At 41.9% G+C, this 21,305-nt stretch overlaps 1 long non-coding RNA gene across 1 annotated transcript in view; it reads right to left on the bottom strand.

Moving 5' to 3' along the window:
* LOC137673026 (uncharacterized) overlaps window positions 1–20,325 on the bottom strand; it is a 130,648-nt gene extending 110,323 nt beyond the window's left edge. The window contains exon 1 of the long non-coding RNA XR_011049686.1: window positions 20,234–20,325. This is a non-coding gene — a long non-coding RNA (uncharacterized lncRNA). The remainder of the gene's footprint in view (window positions 1–20,233) is intronic.
* Between the last annotated feature and the right edge of the window lie 980 nt (window positions 20,326–21,305).

The raw sequence follows: 21,305 nt of genomic DNA, 5'->3' as shown, positions 1-21,305 counted from the left end.
TTTGCCCCAGGCAAAATTTGCATTCACTTCAAGGGTTCAGAGGGTATTGTTCATTTACTTCATTAAAGCATTTGTTCCAGTTTCAAAATGTATCAAATATGAGAATTATGAAACATGCCTAGTCAGTCAGATAGCTGGGTATCACCCACAATTGGGATGGCAGGCCATTTTGAAGCCCTGTTTTACGGTAAAAAATCACTGTTCAGAAAATTGGTTTTTTTTTAGCAAATAATGTTTACAACTCGAAGGCTCTAAATAGGTTCTCCACTTCAAAAATAAAAGACAAAGCCTAAAAACAATTATTAGGTCAGATAAGCAAATGGTTAGAAACAGTTAGAAATCAGGGTTGCTCTCCACTTTAATTTGATTTTGCTCTCTGAAGTACTGGCACAAAGCTCTTCTCCTATAGGGAGCTAAATACCAGCTATTCCTGAAGCATTATGAGAGTGAAGTAAGGGTTCAGGAGAGCTTTCTCCTCTGAACCTCTTTATTTATCTGACCAGGATCAGGTAAAACACCATCATCAGCACTTGCTGGGCTCGGAAGTCCAGGGTACAGCATGCCTACTGGCATTTCATGATTCCTGAGGGGGATGACTGTCTGTTGAAGAGCAATGCCAGCCTCCTCCTATTCCCCCATTCCTGCTGGCACCCTGAGGCAAGCATCTGGGAGTGTATGCTGCCCCTCTCTGAAGCAGGTGCAAAGCATGGTAGGCAGCGTGTTCGCTCCCCATGAGCCTGCTGCAGGCAGACAGAAAAGCCTGGAAATCCCTCCAGTAACCCTCCTGGGGGAGAATGAGAATTTAGCCAAGTGCACTTAAGACCAGAATTGTTGCAGAAAGGAGACACATACACTTGTTAAAATCTGTCTGCAACGTTCCCTCCCACCCTCCCCTTACTGTGGACCGATCTGGATTTCTAAAGAGTATAATTATATCTTGCACAATGATTATGAGCTTTGGGAGCTCTCAGAGAAAATTTCCTCACTGCACATGTGGCCATTGGCTGACATACCAAACACATATCACTCCATTTGTTACTTATTTGGTTTTTTAACTCTGCATTTTGCTGGGAGAGAGGCCAGAGAGAAAGGCCAGACACCCAAGGCCAGGGCCAGGTTCTGCACTATGCTGGTGTGTCCTGAAGGCCGAAGGGAAGAGCCGTAAGAATGACCTGTGTTTGCTACTGCTCCCATTCCTCCACCTGCCTTCTTGCTACCAACAGTGGGACATCTGACTATCTGTACCTCACCAACAGACCCTTTACCAAGAATGTATTGACACCCTTGATTTGCCCCTCTTATTTTGTTTTCCCTTAAAAGACACACGAAATAGATTTTGTCTTCCCTAAAGCAGAGGTTCAGAATTCACTGTATGCCCATGCAGTGACGTCAAGGTTTACAATCATTGTCAAGCTACCTGGTAGCTTGAAAAAAACTCCACTGGCTGGCAAAATGCTAACAGCAAAAATTACTATAATACACTATCCTCCTTTCTAAAGGGACCACTGATGGGCTGGACATCAACTTTGTCAATGGGAGACGCCTTTGTACTGAGTACAATTAATGTTTTTATTAAAAAAATCTTTCCTGAATGAGACAACACGTTGTCCACTCATGCGAAAATGGCACCACTATATATCACAAATGACATAGCCAGTGGAGAATAAAAGAAATTATTTCACCTGCATGCTGTGAAAATTTCAAGGCACCTGCACTTGGTAAAATGGAAGGTATGTAAGAATAGCGTCAGCCAGCTTCTATGCCTGCGGGTAATGGACATCATCCTTTTTCCCATCCCAGTCACCATCTTTTCCATTTCCAAAGGGCCTCCAAAGATGAAAATGAACTTGACAATCATTCTGCAAGGCAAACTGATCCTGATTCTTCCAGTCACTTTGTAATTCACTGCAGATGGTGAGAGTGAGATGTTTACTGGCTGGCAGGTAATGAGCCTCGTTGCAGATAATAGTGATGGACGGGCAATCTTGCCTGCTGACAAGGAGGCAACTCAACATGGGCACATGGCATTCATCCATGACTTCATGTAAAAGGATAGCTGTGACAATGTACACAGGTTATAAACTACCCTCCTCTGTTAACGTCAGCATGCAGCTATACTTAAGCCTTTCCAGTTCACATTTAAGTAGCGTAGAATTGATCCTGATTGTCCATGAAAGTAGAACAGTCTGATTTGTGACCTAATGTTTACTCTTCTATAAGAAGAAACTTGATCTGTTTAAACATCTAGATATTCCCTCTTCCCAGGCAATGCCATTCATCACAGCTGTCAGTGCTTCTTTAAAAGAGAAATGACCCTCAGGCACAGTATAAAACTCTGTGGAAGAACTATTTGTACACCTTTGCCAAAAGAAGAAATAGCTCCTTTTTTTTCCACTGGGCTTGTATACACGTTGTGAAAGGCCTACACACACTGAATTATAAGTCAGTATTTCCATTTCTATCCCCACCCCCATATAAAGGAACTCATATTAAGAGACCTACACACTGCCTGATTTTATTTATCTCAGACATAAGGGTGGTGGATTTGGACAAGCTCAGCCATTTGATGAGATATACTTAAGCAGCTGGTTGCAAGGGACAATCAGAGTAATTCAGAAATGCAACAGAACATAACAGAAAAGCCCTAACTCCATTTTTCCTCTCCTCATAACTTTATGAAGTAAAAAAAAAAAAAAATCATACACTCAACCAAATACTGCTGATGTCTTTTGTTTCACTAGAATACATTCCTCTTGAAGAAAGTGGGTATGGCTAAAATTCATAAAATATGCATTTTAAAAATGTATTTGTTCATATATATGTAAATATACACACATTTAAACATGGATATTGTTATTCCACAGATAGACAACACTTGGTCATAGTTTTCCTATTTTGAATCAATTCCCTGGTGAAATCTGATCATTTGTACTGTACCTGGGCTTCAAGACTTGATAAACGATCCCAGTGCTATGAAAGTTTCATCCAAAACCTGTTTCTTCATAGATTCACTCCAGATATTCTTTCTACTTTAAAGACTCATGTGATCATCGCTTTGATCCTTTCTCCCTCAGCTCTATTAGGGGCACCATCTCTTCAGGGCTTGCAGCTTATAAAAAGACCACCATATTTTGATATGCCTTTGATGTTGTCTTCCAAAGTATCTTTGATTTTTAAGTTCTGTTCAACCCTTTCACCATTAACCTTGATTTCACTTAGGAATTAATACATCTGCAGTTTTCTTGGAAGGCTAATTTAGAAATTCTGCTTTCCCTGGCACTATTTTTCCCCTCTTAGCTGGAAAGGTAGGTGAAACAGTACAAAAAGCTGACCAGTGTTTGCAAAAAAATGAAACTACACGAAAGCTAATACCTTTCTTGACTTTTGAGTTGCGCGTATTGCACAACTCTCTTATTGAATCATTAAGCTGCCAGCAAGTGAAGTGGTTCTGCAGGGTGATAACGAGCCACCCAGACCTTCCACAAGGCCACTGCTGACTGAGAGCTGTTACTAATGGATGACTCCTCAGTAGGACTGTGGTCTCAGTCCTGTCCTTGAAGACTAAGTCTCCCCAACGTCCGACACTTCGTTCCCCCTTCTTTTGACACTCAGCAAAGAGGCTGAAGCTGAAGAGGTCAAAGGAACGATATTGTTTGAAGTAAACTAAACATAGAGCAGTAAAACATTTACGCAACAGGAGAAACTGGCACTGTCTTTCAAGTCTCTTTATTTTCTCTGTATTTTCAATTTTTAGCTTATGATATTTGAGATTCATTCCCCTTCCTCAGGCACCACTAAGTGCAACTGAAGATTCATCTTCGCTGGTATAAAGAGACAGATGAAGGCTAAAACCAGGTCAGCCATATACGCGCACACACCCCCCACAGAATTTATTTATACACCCTAACTACGTTCAGGTGACATTCAGATACATTTCAGATTCTTGAAAAAAAAATAAAGCTCCATCTACAGAAGCTGTATCTCAGTATGCCTTTCCTTCATTTAAAACTATCCTGCTTTTCCCTCACACACTTTATTTCCTATTCTTTAGAGGAACAACTCAGAAGACTTTATCCCCTCTCGTCACTTAAATGAAACTGCTGCTGAGATGAACACACTTAGTCCTTGCAGCAACTGACATATGCATACCCATCCTTTTCGGTATCTGCAGAGGGCCATCACTGCAGCCTGTTGCCTTTGCTAAGGCACTGCCAGCACAGTTTAAGGGTTCCTTCCCAAGAGCACTCGTAATGCTACCACAATTATCATTCTGGGCTAACACTCTAACACCCAACCCTTGGGACATCCAGAGCTTCTGATAAGACACCACGATGAGAGAATCCAAATGCAGCTCATCAGATACGTGCCCTTTTCACTGATCCTTCCTATCACTCATCGCACTCGCTATCTAAAACATCTTTGGCAGAGCAGCACAGGCTGGGTGCTACATGACCTGTTCACAGCACTTCTCACCCTCCACCACTTAAGTACGCAGTCTAACGTTGTAGCCTGAGAGTCCCACCCAGGGCTCTCTGTGTAGCCCCATGGCCAGGCACGGTTCCTACCATATCACGCCTTTCCCAGATTCTTAGCCCCGCTGGAAAGCATTCAGCATTGAGAGGACCCATCTTTATGCTGATAACACTAAAATATAAAATAATGCCAACAGCTGGTGCTACAAATGGCTTTTAAAAACGATGTTCATTCACTAAAATTCCTCTTGCTACTTTTGACATGAAACACGCAGTCTCTAATTATTCTGATCAAGACGGTGAAATACAAAAACAAACTTTAATTGTGTTTAACAGATATTTAATCAGGACTCACTGAACTACAGATTAAAGCTGAAATTCATAAACCATAATTACCCAATTGTCGCAAGCTTTTTGGTCCACATTCTGCTTCCGTCTGGGCGTCTGGCACTTTGCCCCGAATTTCTTTTAGTGTCTTCTCAGTTTCATTGCTGTTCATGTTTTCCAGCAGAGATTTAGCACAGATTATAAAATATCTGTTCTTGGCAACTTTATTAGTTGTTTTTTCTTACGAAGATTATATCCCACCTATCCCCATCCTGGGGCTGAATGAACAAGCGTACGCCATGGGTTATTTCTTGCCACAAGCTATCCTTTCCTCCTGCCAGGGTCCATGGTATTCACCTATCCTGCTCAGGTTCTGATTCCCTGACCACCACCGTGCTACCAGAGCATCATCCGGATATTGCTTTGAGTATGCCATCCTACATATGTACCATGAATTATTCCTTCCTTTCTCCAGAGATACAAGTGGGTGCAATATGGTTTCCTGTTTTGGTAGGGGCTTTTTTATGTGCTTGATGCCCTGTATTTATATTTAAGAAGACATGATGAAAGAAACACACTTCCCACGAGAAGCAGTGAGTAGTGAGGTATATGCTAACCACCAGTTCCTCAGGGAATTAACTGCACGGGCTCAGACTGCCTCCCGAGAAAATCACAAATTGTCCTTTAGCACGAAGAGACTGATTGTGCCAGAGAAGCATGGCTGTTGACAGCACTTTTCTGGGGACCTCCATACATTATGTGCAAGTTATGTGGGTACTCTGAAGGCGAGGATTTGATTTAACATAAATGGGAAAGTGGTATTGACATCCAGTATTTTTACAGTGATCTGTGCTCCCAAGTATGCACAAGCCAGTGTTCTCTTTTAAGCAGAGTTTTTTAAGTCCCAAGGTTTTCATGCCTAGCTACACTATATTGTACCCCAGCAGAAAAGGTATGAACCTCAAAGGGGAAAGCATGGTCCATTAGGATGAGATAGGTACACAGGAGAAGTTAGAAAGTGGTAATCCAAGATGCTTTGTGAGACCTTATCTGTTGGTCCACAAAGATGTCTGAACTATAGCATTAAGTGCTTTTGAGACAACCTTCATTTTGGTTTCACTGTGGGCTTCCAGGATGTGGGAAGGAGCAAGTGGAAGAAATGCTATTCAAAAATTTCAGAGAACTCACAGCCAGAAGGTAGAACTAGGAACACAGAAGCTCTGTTTTGCTGCTATTACACACCATTAGAGGTGGGTCCTGTACAAAGGCAATGCTGAACTTGCTGGGAAGGGATGGGAGTTTAGATACATCTTTCTCACTTGCATAAATGATCTTTCCACAAAAGTGCTCACACTGCCTTGAAAATTCGAGACTCATCAAACTACTCCTGTTAGAAGACGACTCCTTGAAAAAAAATCCTTCATAGTCTCCACTGCAGAACCTCCCTCACCAAGAATCATTCTCAGGACTTTGCAAGGGAAGGTTATGATGTGGCCTTTGAGGCACAGGAAAAGCAGCTTACCAAACTGCAGGTCAAGCTGGTGAAGAGCAAAGACACTTCACCCTGTCAGAAGGGTGAAGTAGGTTCCCATGCTGGCACCTGGCCCGCACAGCCAGCCTGCTCAGTTGTGGGGAAACACAGAACTCCTGTCAGCGTTAACTCCTCTTAAATTCGGGGCATGAGGCAGTGTGGGGAAAGATATGGAAAAGATGACACTATGGAAGCATGGGATCTCAGCTCTCTGTTGGAGATACAAAAAAGAGCAAGCTTGATTAAAAAATGGAATGGCCTTCTATGTGTACCTGCTATTGCTTTTTCTCTTAAGAGCTGGAGTGTTCTTGAAGAACTCCGAGTCTGGGTGAAGCAGGAGGTATTTGTCCTTCATGGTAATTCATAAAGTTCAAACATTTTTCTTTATTATCCTGATGAGAAGTACGAGAATACATTATGTACGAGAATATACATCCTCATGAGAAGTACGAGAGTAAAGCTAAACCTTTACTTATTTCCTTGAACCTGTTCTCAGCTAACATGCGAAACATACATATATTTTTTCGCATCTTTCAGACATTTTTCGTCATTCAAAATAGCATTTCACTCATTTATTTCTATCATGGTCATTTTGCTCCACTTTCACTTCTTTTGAAGAGCCGGGCAGTTCTATTCCCACTGAATCAGTCACATACCTTCCTCACCAGCTCCTTTAGAGCAAGTCTTAAACAAGCAGCAGTGTACCACCTTAGCAGTCACTGCTGCAGGTATATCAAATTGCTTTTTTGTTTGTTTGCTTTTGAAACATTCTCTGAAGCCTTCATGACTTGACTGACTCGAAGGTCTCTGCAAGAACCTGTATGTCACATTTCACAGCAGTCAGATACCAGGCTGGGAAAATATAGAGACAAGGAGAAATACGCTATTTCTTCTATGTCCCTGTTTCTTTTCCTACATAAGAGAGATTTGATTCTTTTTGTCAGCCACACACTCTGAAGTCCAGCCACAGTTAGGTCTTTGCATCCTATGCAGAAGTCTGACAAGAACACACGCTACAGGATTGCAGATGGCTTGCCACACAAGGCAAGCCTGTTTCTGCACAAACAAATTGTTTTCCAGTTTGGCACAACTGTTTGTCCAAGGGTTTCAAGCTCCATATTCAAACAGTGATAAAGAAATTGCTATCCAGTGTTAGTGTCATTCTTCATTCAGACTGTTCCTCTAAAAACAGCCTACAGCCTTTGAGATGCAAAATGTATCGTTTTAATGTAGTCAAGGTCCCTGTTTGCTACATTGCTAAATCTATTTAGCAGGTTCTTCTTGGTATAATCTGTCCCCAGACCTGAGGAAGCTCAGTGATTTTAAGTGTTTTAAGCTAATGATAATGGTTAGTGCTGAGAACAGATGTACCTGGCTGTGGTGTGATCTATTCTGTTAGGCTGTTAGGAGCTGTGCATTCATATTGACTTACCGTTTTATGTCTGTTTTCAAGGTGTGATGGCTGCATGGGGTGCAGTCTGTTTTTTTCCCCTGACATATGATGTATCATCATATCTGTGGGTTTTGATACACGGTGACTGCACAGGGAGAGAGATGGAGAATATCTCTTGCCATTACATGGCACATGCAGGACAATCGGGGCATCGGGGCCATCCAACATGGATTCATGAAAGGCAGGTCCTGCTTGACCAACCTGATCTCCTTCTATGACCAAGTGACCCACTTAGCAGATGAGGGCAGGGCTGTGGATGTAGTCTATCTAGACTTCAGTGAGGCATTTGACACTGTCTCCCACAGCATCCTCCTAGACAAACTGGCTGCCCGGGGCTTGGATGGGTGGACTCTTCAATGGGTTAAAAACTGACTGGATGGCCAAGCCCAGAGAGTGGTGGTGAATGGGGCAAAGTCCAACTGGCGGCCGGTCACTAGCGGTGTTCCCCAGGGCTCAGTTCTGGGGCCGGTGCTGTTCAATATCTTTATAGATGATCTAGACGTAGGGATTGAGTGCACCCTCAGTATATTTGCAGATGACACCAAGCTGGGTGGGAGTGTCGATCTGCTGGAGGGTAGGAAGGCCCTACAGAGGGATCTGGACAGGTTGGATAGATGGGCCGAGACCAACGGCATGAGGTTCAACAAGAACAAGTGCCGGGTCTTACACTTCGACCACAACAACCCCCTGCAGCGCTACAGGCTGGGGGAAGAGTGGTTAGAGAGCGGCCCGGTGGAAAGAGACCTGGGGGTGCTGATCAACAGCCGGCTAAACATGAGCCAGCAGTGTGCCCAGGTGGCCAAGAAGGCCAATGGCATCCTGGCCTCTATTAGGAACAGTGTAGCCAGCCGGTCTGGGGAAGTGATCGTCCCTCTGTACTCGGCACTGGTGAGGCCGCACCTTGAATCCTGTGTCCGGTTCTGGGCCCCGCACTTCAAGAAAGATGTTGAGGTGTTGGAGCGAGTCCAGAGGAGGGCGACCAAGCTGGTGAAGGGTCTGGAGGGTCTGACCTACGAGGAACGTCTGAGGGAGCTGGGGGTGTTTAGCCTGGAGAAGAGGAGGCTCAGAGGTGACCTTATTGCAGTCTACAACTACCTGAAGGGAGGTTGTAGTGGAGTGGGAGTCAACCTCTTCTCCCGGGCACCTAGCAATAGGACAAGAGGACACAGCCTCAAGCTTTGCCAGGGGAGGTTCAGGTTGGACATTAGGAAGAATTTCTTTTCAGAAAGGGTCATTAGACACTGGAATGGGCTGCCCAGGGAGGTGGTGGAGTCCCCATCTCTGGATGTGTTTAAGAAAAGACTGGACATGGCACTCAGTGCCATGGTCTAGTTGACAGGGTGGTGTCAGGGCAACGGTTGGACTCGATGATCCCAGAGGTCTCTTCCAACCTGATTGATTCTGTGATTCTGTGATCTGCATGTTTGTTTTCATGCCTTCCCAAGATTTTGTATGTCTATTTTTGCTGTCCACTGGCAAATTATGGGAAGCAGTGATGTATACCTGTATTCATAATAGACCATAACCCAGGAAATGGTTGCACAGATTAGATGTGCATGCAGAGTTTGATGACTATGCTAGGTATTGTAGAAGTTTACTTTCCCTGGTGTGAAGGCACTGTGCACGAGTGAATTCCCTATAACTGGCGGCGGCACTGATAACATGCTAAGTGGAAGCTGTTTTACTATTCTTTTCTATCTATAACACAACAGAACGTAAAACTCTTCAGTCGTATCAATAAATGGTGCTTCACTTCCCTTCAGCACAATGAAGTGAAATTTCCACTGAGAATTTTGTTCCTGATCATATTGCAGGCTTGGTCTTGCTATTCACAAACATCTGCTATTGCCACCCTCTGAGGACAACGTGCTATTTGAGCTGTGCTGTAGAGGAAGTCTTGTATCTTAAGGCCTCACCTCAGTTCTCCAACACATAAGCAAATTCTTCCTACTCACATGGACTATACCACCGATGTCCTGCCAGCAGGAGTTACAGAATTAAGCTCTTACAGACCAAATGCAACCTTAAGTGGTCCACGCTATCGCAGTGCAACAGGAGACATGCCTACTGAAAATGAAAGCAGCCTCCTTAAACAAATCTCATGCATGCAACCTCTTCCCTGTGAGAGTTCCAAAAGCAGATGCAAATGAAAACCTACACGGGGCTCTAGCAGAGACACCATCTCCACCCTCACTAAATGAATGGAACTTACAAAGGGAAGATCCAACTGGGTTAAAATCCAAGACCATTTAAACAACTATAATCATGGAGAAGCTGAGAGATGTGCAAACACAAGACAAGACACTGGATCACAACAGAGATGTAAGTTACTATCCTGATCTGCACAGATTAACTGAAGGTGTCACAGGGCAGCTCTGGGCCAGCCCACCACCAGTTCAAGTTCTGAACCATACTTTAAGCATGGAACTCAGTTCTTGGGCTACAGGGTAGTGCAGTGACGTACTGCAATGCCAGAAACGAGGTTAAAACATTAAATTCAGGAGTCTCTTTTTCTCTGATGATTTGGCCAACTTGACCAAAGCAAAGGCCAACTAAATGACAGGCACTATAAGCTTAATTCTATAGCTTCAGGTCTCTTAATCAAAGAATGACATCATCCCGCAGCCAGGGCTAAACAACAGCCACTGTTCTATCACCCAATGAACCCTCCCCAGCTGAGAAAGGGAACTGGGAAAAGGAAAGGAGACCCGTGGGTTGAAATGGAAACATATAATAAAATCAGAAACCCAATATCAATACTAATGCTAATATAAAATACCCAGAGTTACACTCAGCCCATATATTGGTCGTGAGCTGCGCGCTCCCACCAGTGAACGCCACGTCGAACACTGCGAGCACCACAGCTCCAGCGAAAGCGTGACGGTCACAAGGAACGGGAGAGCTGGCCTGGGGAGCAGAATGATGGGTGAGACCCTCCAGGGATGGTGACCATTGAGAAGAAGGAGGAGAGCTGTCCCCAGCAAACTTTCCAATTTATAGCGCGTGTGATGTTTATGGTATAGAAGACTTCTGTTGGCCAGCCCGGGTCAGCTGCCCTGGCATTCGCTCCTCCCAGCTTTAGCACCTGGCTAACTCAAACTGCTAATAACCTTGATCACCGTGGAAACCCACATACCATGGCTGGCCACCAACTAAAACCAAGGGTCTTATCCACTTTGTTCCCACCTTATCAGGTGCTACAGCCTTCTCAAAAGTGTTGATTTTCTGAACAGAAAATTGATTGTACGAATTTATCCCAGCGAAACCAGGACACTCCAATATTATAGATTTAATTTTCATTTCGATACAAAGAAAATACAACTCAGATGCAACTGATATACATTCCCTCCATTCCCTAAACCATGTTCTGGGCACTTTGTCCCTTTGGAAACGGAAACGCATTCTTACGAAAACACTGCAGGTTAAATACCCAGGACATTGCTTCATAAAGCAGAAAATTTTGCTCTGAAAAGAAAGAATACATAAAGATAAATTCAAATCTATTTCTGACCTTTGAGGTTCTGCCTATACGTGAATTTCTCATTTTTTTCTCCTGATACCCCATTTCCTTCCTAAGTCCATCTACCATAGAAGTCAATTTGCCCTCCATAGCCCCTCAGAACATGTGCTATAAACATCCTTACCTTTTCCCAAATCCATCTTTCCCCTGTCAGAATTTTATACAGAGGCACAGGGGAAAAGGCCTGGTATCTGACGTTTAATAAGTCTCAAAGAGGATACACATGAAGTGCATTAATATTTTCTCCCTGGTACTCAGAAGGGAGTGAAGGCCGTTTGCCCACTACTAGGAGATTGGTCTGTACCTGAAGCCAGGATCTCTGTTTCTGCAGCTGCTACAGTCATTTCTCTCTTACATTTTACATCCCAGCTAATAAGGTTCATTTTTTAGCCTGGGAAGAAACCATCTTTGTTGAAAATCATGTTGGTGGAATCAGGTATTCCTCATTAAAAAAACAATTTAAGTGGCAGTAATCTGGCATCTCATACATTGGGACATGGTACTGTACCAGTTATGCTTGGCTTATATTTTTAAGGCCTGTTTCTCACCTATGATGTTGAGAAATTTGTTTTTAAATGAAAAGTGGCTTTGTTTTTAAATGAAAAGTGCTGTTAATAGAATTTAAACTAAAGTTCATGATGCAAAATACAATAGGAGAAGCTCTAATAATGCTTCCTTACCTTACATTTCTCTAGTGATCCAACTCATCTCCCATTTGTTATCATTATATATTCATGTTATTTGTATGTACTGGACTGTGGGTCTCTGCAACAGGCAGCCTGGACTCAGCTAATGGTGCCTTTTAAACTTCAAGTAACAATAGTGACAAGAAGTATCATATGGAAATTGCAAAATTCATCACCACAACGTCCCAGACTAGGCAAGGAGAACAGTGGATTCCAAAATGATTCAGGTATTTATACTGATATTGAGAATATACAAGAAAACCCCCTCAGGTTTCCAACACAAATCAGCCACTTGGGTCATTCCGGCATTGATCATTGCTGGGCTGCTTGCCCTTCTCTCTGAAGTAGATATCATAAGGGGCTGTGAAGGACAGGGTGTCAGGCTGGGGAACGGGCACAGAGCCGATGGCCAGCAGCAGCAGTACGACTCAGCGTGAGCACATCACTGCTATCCTTCACACAGCCACTGTAGCGGTGGTCTTTGTCCAGCCAGCCATCCTTGCTTGCTCCTCTCCCACTGCCCCCACGTGTCCCCTTATCCGCTGTCCTACCCAAAATGCTCCCGTGATGCCCCTCACCCACGGGTGGTCCTGCCGTGCCTGTGAGGCAGGAGATGCCGCAGGGCACAGGCAGTGGCAGGGATGGAGGAGATGAGCACGAAGTGCAACAAGGGAGACAGAAGAGACACACAGATGCTTTCTACCCCAAAGTCTCTAACACGAGAGAGGGCAAATATCTCTTACAGTTTCTTTAAACATCATTAGACATGAGTTCCCACCAGCAGGCAACGAGGCCAGAACTGCTCTCACACTGATATGGGCAAGCGGCACTGCATCGGGACCTGGTCACGAATGACAAGCACTGTGTGGCACCTAAGGTATACCATGGCTTGCAAGATACTGGAACATCTGCCTTTTTCCTCTTTGGGAAGTACTCGTGCCAGCCACCACACTGATGGCAACTCATGGCCGAGAACTAAACCGAACCGGACAGACCCCAGGGAAGGGTGCAGGAGCCTGGGGAAGATGGTGATACACCCACAGTGTAGGTTGTGGAGGCTGATGCTATTCCGTTACGCAAACAATAATAATTTCTGTAACCATAAAGGAAACGGGAAAATGGTAAAAACCTATTTTGACATGACACAGAGAGGAAAGCATTCATTAATTTCTAGTAACAGTCTTTATTCTTGTAGCAATCTTTATAAACTGACCAGAGGTATCACTTGCAATTTGCTTGTCAACCCTAGACTTCTGAAGAAACTTCTCATGAGGGAGGGGAAAAATCCCTAATTACTAAAAACAACCCCAGGCTGTGCCTTCAGGTTTTTTTCAGATTAATTTGGTCTGAATCCAGTACTCGCAACAGAAACCTTTCAACAGAAGGCAGCAAGGACTTCTCAGGGAAAAGCTACAGGATCAGGACACACATTCCCAGTAAAAAATGGCCTTTTACCCCCCTCCTTCCAATCTTCTTATTCCCAAAAGATACCAAGAAAATAGAAGACTGTTGGGATTTCTATAAGAAGATTTGGCAGGTTTTTCGTATTTGTTTAGACTGTAAGATATAATTTGAATTTGGGGCTTGCCTCTCTCTCTCACTAAGAAGAAGAATGAGTTATTTGTTCTCTGAATAAGTATTTGTTATTAGTGGATCAGACATGGATAAGGTATATTATTACAACCATGTTTGTTAGGTATGATTTACATTGTTTGCTGCATATCATCTTAGGCTGTCTTTAATTTTGTTATACTTTAGGGGGTTTTTGTTTGGTTTTATGCATTTAGTCACAGTTGGTTGTGTTTTGAACTTTGAAAAAAAATAATACAAAGGAAATTAAAAAAAGAAAAAGAAAATATTTTCAAAATGATGTGGAAATCAAATCTATCCCTCAGTAATTTGATTTGTAGGAAATGGAGAGCAAAGCATTACCAAGCATTACAAACAGAATGCCTTGAAGTGCATCATAATTACTTACATGTGCAAATACATTGTCTAGGTTTAGGCATTCAGTTAATAATAGTCATAATAATTCTATGCCCTTACACAGGGTCTTTCATCCAAGCTTCTCCAGGTTTGCGTAAGCAATCATTACCTAATGCTTGGGTACCCATGAGTACTCTACTGCTCGTAAGGATGCAGAAATATGGTCAAGGGTCCAAGGTCAAGGACGAATTATGATTTGGTGTCAAGGTGGGAGATAACTGCAGATGATGGTTTTCTAACTACAGGCGGATCAGAGATGCAGAAGTTTGTAGCCGATCCTACATTTCTGCAACTTAATGCCTCTGTAAGAATGAAAGAGTGCAACAAATGTGCATCTTAGACCTTCTGTTCCACAAAGTTTAAAGGTTGAAAATTGACATAAGTCAGATCCATGGCTAATCTGTGGTGGAACTCTGGTATACACACAAATATATCAATATTTTGTATCAAAGCACAAAGACTGACAAATTTGCCTTGTTTGGAACTCTTTACCAGTGTGAATGGCTCTCATCTGAGGCTCCATAAATGGTTTTCAGACCACACACCCTTTGTGGAAATCTGGGCTGAATGTCAAAAGACTCTGGAAAAAGGTACCCTATAAAGTTGAGTTGTTACAGAAAGTCCTAAATGCCAGTTTCATGCTTGTAGATTATTCTCACATTGATCTCTTAAGTTTTAAGTACCTGAAACTCATAACAAAACTCTGAGCATGCCGTATTACCCAAAAGCTTTTCCACAATTCCTGCCAGGGAAAAAATGCTGGATTTTATATTCTTCTACTGTTTACTTCCATGCCACTTCCTAACTGCACACCTGCGTTGCTCTCTCTCCCAAGGCAAGAGAGGAACGCATGGTTTCTGCAGTCCAGGCCCTTTGCTCCTTGCTAGCCAAAACTCCGTCCTTAATTTACTACAATATATGTTTTCATGCTTCACTAGATGACCAAAACCCAAAACCACCAAATTATTTTTGCTGTTTCATTTAGCCATGCAATAATGCTAATGCTTTAAACTACTACCTGCTGAAATAGCAATAAGCACTGCACTGCAGTTACTGACCCACGCAGGTATACAACTGCCTGTTCGAAGGATTTGACATTAACATATCCCATTTTTGTTTAGCTTACATTTCTGTGCTCCATGTAGCTGTGACAAGAAAGTGTTCCTCTATACATTTCTATTACCTGTTATGCTTTACACTAATAAAAACACTGGATATTATTTATTTGTCTGGCTGACTGACAAAGCCAGGCATCAAAGCATCATTCCAGTGTCACATACTTCAACACTCTAATCTTTCAGAACTTGTAAAGCAATCTCTTACGGCGCTTTGTGGGCTGTGAGATCACCCTGACAAACTGTGATAATGTTGGCAATCTCCGAATGGGTGTTCATTTGCAATCTTACTACAGAGGAATTGCTATGTTTCCAAATTTGAGGGCTTGACATAATCTGTCTCCACAAAGCTATCAGGGTCTGTCATAAGGCTGTCTGTGACCCAGGGATTTTATGGGGTTAATATCTATCCCCAGTGCAACTTCATCGTAAGCAGTGGAATTACCTAGAGTATGACTTTATCTATTTGCTTTCTTTCTCTCTATTTGAAATACCCCTTATTTGTATTTTTTTTTTTAAGTGCAAACAGCACCTAGGAATAACGTCTGAGTCAGGCAGGGGAGATTGATCCTCCAAATCATGACCAGTTTCTTACAGTTCATGCCAAACCCTCTGCTCCCCTCATCACACTTAGCGACTGAGAAACAATGCAAATGTCAGGTCAAGCTACAAAGCTATTGCCATCATCTCTTCCCTTCCGTATGCTCCCAGTACTGGCAGTCTCTGGGCTGCAGTCCACAGGATATCCACGATTATGGCCCAGATTGAGGGAGGGGTAGAAAAACGATGGTACTCTGCCAAGTATGTCAGAACCTGAACTTGATCCATTTTAAAATTGAAGCTGGGGACTATGGGACAGCACCACGTTCTCTATAATCCATCTAAAGAAAGGAAAATAACTTATCATCTCCAAAAAAAAAAGTCAGAGTTAGTGCAGACTTAACATAAATAACTATTTTATATTTGCCTCTGAACCTTATCTTTAACTAAAGGAATATGTCTTGATGTAGAAGGAAGATTTTTAAAATGCCGTAAGACTGTTAGGTACCTCAACAAAAAGTGAGACAGAAAGAGTTGGGCTTCATCATATTTTTGAGGGCCACAAAACTGCTAGTAAAGTAATTTAATTTTGAAATTACTTAGGAGTCCTTTAGAAAAGCCGGGAATACAGGATGGAAATAGAAAACTAAAAAAAGTGCAACCAGTGTTTCAAAATAAGTTCCCTGCACAACACCCTTTCCCTGCTATCATCCCCTTAGGCAAAATTTACCAGCTCGGTAGTTCCTTGCAGTTAACAAAAGATCCTCCTCAAATCCTGCTCAGGGTGTGGGTGAGCCGCTGGGACCTGGCCACAGTCGGGTCAAAAATCCTGTGGCAGGGCACAGGCGCTCCACGTCAGCGCAGCGCTGGAGCACAAGCTTGACTTTAACCATTGGCTTGGATATTCTGCTGAACTAACTCTGGGATGCTGTGTTACGTTTAGTACATTTTTACAAAAGAAGTTCTCTTCCTTGGATTATTCCATCTTATCAAAACAAAAATTGTTAAAGACGCACTGTACTTTGTTTTATCCCCATTTAAGCCACTTTCTGCATTTCACTCTCTATGAAAAGGAAACTCAGTGTCACTATCTGACCTCAGCAATAAGCACCTAGCTGCAATGCTACTGGAAAATTTTTGAATCCAAATAAATTCCAAACTTGTATTTTGGCCTGAAATTACAGCAAACTTGCTCCTGCTCTTGTTGTTAGTAAAACGCCTACTGCTTTTTCCAGGAGCGGCAATTACCCCTCGTGTCTCTTTAATCCTTCTGAAAAGCAAGTGCAGCCTTGGAAGCCCAAGGTAAACGTTTTAATGTGTGTATTATCTTACTGAAGTCAGTAGGTTGCGTGGATATTAAAAAAAAGGCTGCATGGAAAGATAGCACAAAGATCCGTGGGCTTCAAAAGGTTAAACAGCTTCGCTAATACAAACACTGCAGATGGGACAGTCCTGAACACAGCAGTGAAAATGGTATGTGCTTTTCCTTCCTAAAACTCCTTTCTGGAGGGCTAATATTTTATTTTACAGTAAGCTGAAAACTGGTGAGTAGACTTGTATACTAGTTACTATTTGACTCTTGCCTACATAAATCGATTTTTATAGAAGAAAAAGCCAAAGCAAAGAGCCCCACCTCTTAGCTAGTGCTACTTCAGAAGCTTTTTGCTAACCACAGCTGAATTATAATCATGCTTCTCTTTTTTCATTTATATTTTTTAGTATTGTTAATACTGACAATAAGTCACTATGCACCCAAATTTTTCTGAAAAATAAAGAAAACAAACTATCACTGGTAGATCACTATTTATAGAGGGAAAGAATACAGAAACATATTAAATTTACTATAAACAAGGGGTTTCATACCATGACAGCAACTTTTAATGTAATTCATTTGTCATATAAATTACGTCCCTGGAGTATCTCATAAAATTAATTAGGTCAGAGAAAGAAGAAAAACAAATAAAAAACTTCTCAAAACTCCAGCAAACAATAGGTTTTAAACACAGAAGTATCAACAATCTCACTGTAAAGTTCTTCCTTCCACTTCCTCTATTCTTCTTTCCAGAAGACCAAGATCATCAGATTGAGAATCACCTTGGCCCACCAAGATCAAGGGAATCATATAGGTTCAAGTACACAACATTTCTGCAATTGAAAATTTTGCAAGCAGCTCTGTCTTTCCAAACTACAAACTCCCTGGAAGAATTCTAAAATATAATTTAGTAAAGACATTCATTGTGTCCATGTGGCTTTTAAGCACAAAGCTACAATTGCAAAATCGGGGCATGATACATTCATCACACAACACAGAAGAGCAAAGGGGAGGAGGGCAGAAGAAAACAATAAGAATTTTAGACAAATTTTAATACTGGCCAAACTCATCCTCAAATCAAAACTCTGAAGCTTTGCCTGCTCACTAGCTTCTCTAGAGTTTAGGCAAAAAGGAATTTGCCCCTATACTTTTTTTCCTGTGCCCCTCTGGCTTCATTTCGTGCAAGAAACAAGACAGCTTTTTTCACTCTTCTCAACACAGCTCACTGAATTGGAAGCGTTGACACACACGTACAAAATCCAACACGTTTTCTGATCCCATTCAGAACACAGATCAAATTTTGCTCTTCCTGTTGCCTGTGCCACCTTCCAGTGTAGACTTGAGTAATAAGGGCAGAATAGGAAGACAACAAAATGCAGGGGAACAACTGAGTTGGTGGTGCTTGATCATTAACAACACTAACAGACTGCACTAATAGATAACTCCACAGTACAAATTTCATCTGGATCATGTGAGGGCATGAGATCACATTTCTGCCAGCCCTTATATGTGTTAATGTTAGCAGTGGGGAACAAAAGATATCAGATAAGGCTTACAGCTTGCTGGCAGAAGTCAACACATCAAAATATATTTTTAAAACTGCATCAGAAGACTGAATTTATAATGGATCTGTGCTTTGCGTTTTGAGGTGACAGAGTTCTCGATCTGGCAGAAAGTTCCCAAAGCTCGATTTACTGCATTGTCAAAATATAGCCTGAGGGGACAATCTGACTTACAGCATCTTTATGACTGGTGATGAAAGAACCTCGCTTGGCTTTTAGATCCCAAGTTTGGCTCAAGATAGTGCAGTAGAGAACAGAACATCTTTTATTTTATGCTGGGAGCTCACAGTGTTCCTCTTCAGCACAGAATTAGGTTTCACTGTATAGAATTCTCACACACAGCTCGCTGATGGGTTAGAATTCACACCTTCAGATTTTGGGGATATACTTCACACCCTTCATTGTTACTGCTACTAAAGATACAGATTACAGTGTCCTCATGTCATTGCAGCATCTGTAATGGAAATCTTTAGAATCTTCAGGAAAAAATTGTGTCTTTTACCAGGCCACAGCATGTTTTATTCAGCCTTGGAAAGGCTTCAGAGTGCAGTAACCACATTAATCGGACATTATAAGGACAGCCAAGTATAGATCAGTTACTGTGCAGCTTTTACTGTTCCTTGTCATGTTGTTTCAAAACACATTTTGTGTTTTAACCAGTCATATATACATACGAAAGCATTGCACAACACTGGACAATGCTACAGATCCACAGGAAAGAATTGTTTCACAAACATGAAGCAATCTGCACAAATATAAATAGCGTGGCCCAAATCTGTTCTAAATTAAGCTTATGCAAATCCATGGAAGTCAACTAGTACCACTAACAGAACAGAACAGATAAGAGCATGTAAAAATATAAAATATGGCTCTACTGTACAGCTGTCCATGGGCCAAAGCCTGCCAGCCTGCCATCACATCCTCCAACTTCCCCAGCATGGCTTTACAGGAAATAAGAAAAATAAGAGTATCTGGGATTTCTAGTTCTCTCATGCACTGGAGGACACATGTCCAAGAACATATGGACTTGAATGTGTCAGCATTCTACATCATTCTTGTTTCAAGAATGTTATTAATTTTTGTGGGTGGAGTCCAAAATTTTAATGCCATATTACCACACAGTGGCTGCTTCTGCAATGCACATGTCACAGAGAGCATCTGTGTAGCAGTCCAAGGATAGCATTTTAACTTGATTTCAAGTGATTTTCTGAATTGTAATACCCCCAAAAGATGAAGTATTGATGCTACTAGCAGGGAATTTCACAACTTTTGTCTTCACAGTTTCATCCATCCACCTCAATTCTGACCTCCAGGATACTATGCTATTGCAGATCCGGACTCTCCACAAATAGCTGTTCCCACAAATCTCATTTTGCTCATAATGCACAGTGTGTGACTGCAGGATTGGCATTTTCAATGCTGAACCAAGTTATATGAGTGACGTATGCTACTCTAGGCAAAAAGCAAGACTAAGATCAGAATTTTTTTTGCCCTGGTAACTTTACCTAAATTTCAATCCAAATCTTCTCAAACGAATTAGCCTCTTTACCAAACTCACAGGTACAGACAGATACTGTGGGTATCAGCCATACAACCACTCCAACTGGATACAGTGAGAAATGTATTGCCAAGGGCTTTTTGGCTGTGAATCAACAGGTGGTTTGGCACCAAGACTGCTACGTGTTTGTGGTTTTCATCTTTGTTTTCAAGACAGAAAATGAGATTGTACCTTTCAATGCTGCATCGCAAGCAGGCTGTATGGAGAGCAAGGTTTCATTCCAACCAAATCTCTCTCTCTCTTGCAAAGTTGAGGAAAACTGCCAACCACTGCTGCTCTTGCCATCAACAAGCGATGTAGATGTGAGGAAAAGGCAAAGTAAAGGGAGAGAAGAAAAAGGAAAAGAAAAATGTAAGTCTTACATAAACAACAAACTGTACATAATGACTACATCTGAGGGCAACAAAATAAAAAGTACTGGCTTTAGTATAAGGAAACAAACAAAACCTTTGAACAGCTTAATCTAAGAGGTTTTTTCAGTTTATTGGATACACAGAATTTTTGTTTAAACTTAGTTCCAAGAGATACAATACTTTGAAAACACATGATAAACTTGAAGGGACAACATTAAAGAAACAAACCTATCATAGCATTGAAACGAACTACACCATTACTCAGCGAGCAGCCTAAGTCCCTTCAACAAACACCCTGCAAAGCAGCAGAAGCACTTACAACGTATGTTCTTGCCTGCAAATAGCTCAGGGTGCAAGAGGTGGGTTTTGTTTTTCGGTTTTTAAAGACTTCTGCATGGGCCTAACTCTGTCTTTGTTGAAGCTAGTGTTAACACACACCTAATCCAGTGGGAACCAAACGTGGATAACTGCATACTTTGAAAAATCACACCCAATATGTTCAACTGATGCAATCATTCTCTGAGGACAAGTGTAGGCTATGGAATATGACAAATAATAGAGAGCGGTAGTCTAAAGTAAGCTTTTCAGAACCAAGGAAGCATATTTCAATACTTTTTCACAGATAATTGGGAATATGCATCTTCAAAATAGTAGTCAAGAGTAGGTAAAGACTGTCTAGAGATCCTTACTGTGACAGAAGTCTCAATGCTTTTCCATAAAATAAGAGTTCTTCAAAGCAACTCTCAGCAACCATTAAGAGAACAGCCAGTGAAACTACGCTTTTCAGATTAAAGTAAGAAAATGAAAGTCAGTGTCTCTCCACAGATGTAGACATAAAGAGAATGACTTTAATACATCTGCTAGTAATCAAAATGGGTCCACATTCACCA

The sequence above is a fragment of the Nyctibius grandis genome, chromosome 23, assembly GCF_013368605.1.
Source record: "Nyctibius grandis isolate bNycGra1 chromosome 23, bNycGra1.pri, whole genome shotgun sequence".
Lineage (NCBI taxonomy): Eukaryota > Metazoa > Chordata > Aves > Nyctibiiformes > Nyctibiidae > Nyctibius > Nyctibius grandis.
The sequence above is the reverse complement of the archived record's forward strand: the minus strand, read 5'-3'. Positions and strand labels throughout refer to the sequence as shown.